Here is a 3,274-nt window from a genome sequence, read left to right as displayed (position 1 = left end):
CACTCTAGGGCCTCCCGAGCCCGCGGTATGACGGGACATGTAGTGCTGGGGCGGGGTGGGGGCGCTGCCGGGCTGCGGCCGCTGGGCTGCGGTGCGTACGGCGGGGCAGCACTGGTGTTACCGCCCGCCGCAGCCCTGCCCCACCGGCTCTGCGTGGGGGTGGCGGCGCTGGTCTCGTCTGCTTTCCTCGGTCCGGACCCGCAGAAAGTGACCATCCTGTCCCCTTCTCTGTCAGGCTGTGTCTCCTGCTGTCTGCCTTTTAGCCCGGCACACCAGCACCGTGGTGCTTTACTTCCATACGAGGTGAATCGGAGCACGCCAACAGCAGAGAGCAGCCAGGAACAGGCACAATGTTGCTCCCCTCACTCCCCCGCTACGACATACATCGTTTGAAGGAGGCTAGAGGGAATGGTATCCTGGAATTGGAGACACTAACTGTACACCTTAAAGATATGGCAGAGGGGCCACCTGATACCTGGAAAAGAAACCTGAGGACGGGAGGCGGTGGCTGCCCTAGGAGAATAGAGTTCCCTAGCCTGCAGGCAGGAAAAGAGGGACCTGAGGGGACTGTGGGTTGCTAATCTGACCTGCTTTGGGACTGACAATTCCTGAACCCATGTTATTGGTAGTCTGTGTTTTGTCAGACCTGGTAAAAATTGTTTGCTAGGGATTGAATGCGAGACATCACAGGCTTGAGCACAAGGGAGATGGATGCACCCCTTTTGCCAAGAGTACTTGATGATACTTAAGTGCTTATGGTGATGAGCTACAAAGTCTGCTTGCCCTGCTGCATTATTCATGCTTTTTTTTCCTAAACAAGCATCTTGATGTGTTCCTCTAACCTGTTTAAAAAAGGGATGGGTGCTGCAAATCCCCAAACAAAAAGTGTTGCTGCTCCACTGCTAGATCTCATTTCTTGTCACAGCTGTTGCCTGTTTTAGTAGCTGGATTCCCAAGGAAACAAAGCTCATATGAGCACAAAGGCAGAGCGTTCACAGCCTTTGTGTGCGGGTGTGTGTGTGTGTCTGTCCTTCCTCCCCACCCTTAATAATTTTTTAATCTGTTGGTCAATTGGCCGATCCAGTGTGACAGAGGGAAAGAGCCTCCAGGAGTGATTATAAACATCCTGACTGGGGAAAAGATTTTGGGTGGAACTTGCACCTTACTAGAAACCAGATAAGACGAGCTGCGAGATATGAATGCTTCAGAGTCCAGCATTAGCAGAGCCCATAGTTCAGGAGTTCTCACAGGCCAGAGGCACTGTCTCTTGCTCAGGCCTTTGTGTTTAACATATAAACAAATACAGCTATTAGCAAACTTGAATACCGGGTGAATCTGTCAACAGATTCAGGAGGACAATAAATCACCCAAGTCAGATAGTAGAGGAGTAAACCTTTGACAATGAGCTTTAAATGGTCTAGGCAACCACGCAGGAGCTGCTAAAGCTTGGTATTTCCAAATATGTAGAACACATGACTGTCCTGTGGTGCTCAAAGTTATTCAGAAGAATAACATAAAACCTCTGCCCAATTTCCTAATCTAAGAAAACAGATGTTAATCACATTTGAAAAACAGTGTACAAAGAGGATCCCAGCAGAACTTCCCTAGGCCTGATCTGCATATCGAGTTGAGCAACAGCTTAGTTGCTGCCCTACCAGCTGCACAGGAGCTTTCTGCTTTCTACGTAGCAAAATCAGAACATGAAGTGATTTGTACCAGTGTTATTACTGCATGCGTTTAAGCACAGCCTTTTGGTTTAGAACTTTCTTTTCCCCCCAACCGTGCTATTCAGCAGCTATTTGGACAAAAAGCAGAGTGGTTTTGGTTACATGTATGTTGCAGGGTAGTGGAAAGACTGATGACATTTCAATGTTTCCCAGCAGTAAAGTATTTTCAGCCAATTGTGGGGAATGGATTTTTGGTCTTCCACTTAATTCTGTTTGCCTCAGTGACACTTTGTGTCTGCGCAGAGATGCTCAGCAGCTTGCTTGAGATGCATAAGACAATCAGTTTAAATATGGCAATGTTAAACTGCTTTGGCAACAGGTTATTTGCAATATATTTCCTTTTTTTCTAGCTGATAATTAAAGTTTTCCCCCTTCCCTTACAGTTATATTTTCTTTATGCCTGAAGAGAATGGCAACTGCACCTGCACAAGAGTGAAGGAGGAACAGCAGCATTTTTGAGATAGTAAATGGTAAGAGAAAGGAGGTGCAAGGATTTAGTAGGGGGAAAAAATCCCAAACAAACTGACAACAGAAACATAAGGTCGCACTGAGATGTTGCATATGGGTTGCATATCAGCTTCAGATCCTAAGACAAGGTCAGTAACTTAGCTTCCATATGGAAAAAAAAAGTTTTTTTTTAAGACTCATGGTTGTGAGGACAGAGCATGAATAGGTGGACCAGATATGATCTGTGCCTTTCTGAGTGGGCAAACCATCTCCAACCACTGCAGGAGGTAGGAATTTCATTAATTTTATCCCTGAAGTCTGATGCTTTGGGCAATGACCTACTTTAATAAACAATCCTACACAATATTCTTAAGTGAGTTTTTTGCTCTGCTGCAGTTTTGTCAGCAGAGACCATCTTGAAATGATGCTCAAGGGAGCAGATAATTAATCTTTGCTTCTCTGGCGAAGCCCAAGTCTAATGTATACTCCGTGAAGGACAGACATAGGAGCGGTGGTGGATCCAACTCAAGAACCACAATAGTGAAGCTGCTTCAACACCTACAGCTTCAGCTAATGAAGTTGCACAGAAGTAGGGCCCAAATGATTTTTCAGACACATGAAATCACCATATCTTTATGCTCTCAATCTTTTTAATGTAGCTCTTTGAAAAGTGTTTAAGATCTCTGGGCTTACTGGCAGAGCTCGCAGCATATTCATATGGCTTGTATAGCTTTCGAGTAAAATGCTATCTTTGTGATGCACTCCAGTGTTTAAATAACCAACCTGGGAATGTCTCCTAAAGTCTCTGCTAAAGCAACAGCACTATGGATAGTTAGAGCTGAAATTATCTCTGTGTATCCTTTTGGGTTTTGTTTTATCTCGTATGTACTCTTAGAGCAAGGTTGTGAGGTTGCCTTGGAGATGGAGGGCTCAACTATGGGGCTATCTGTCATACCACAACATTCACATTAGCCAGTGTAATTGTGGATGCTTTCAACAGACAATTGAGTGAAGTGACAAAAGCTTATGAAACCATCACAAGGGAATTGCATAAACTGGGCTCAGATGTTCAATCTGAGACTGTTTCATGACTGAGGAGT

Source organism: Melopsittacus undulatus, chromosome 3, assembly GCF_012275295.1.
Source record: "Melopsittacus undulatus isolate bMelUnd1 chromosome 3, bMelUnd1.mat.Z, whole genome shotgun sequence".
Classification (NCBI taxonomy): Eukaryota; Metazoa; Chordata; class Aves; order Psittaciformes; family Psittaculidae; genus Melopsittacus; species Melopsittacus undulatus.
The sequence above is the reverse complement of the archived record's forward strand: the minus strand, read 5'-3'. Positions refer to the sequence as shown.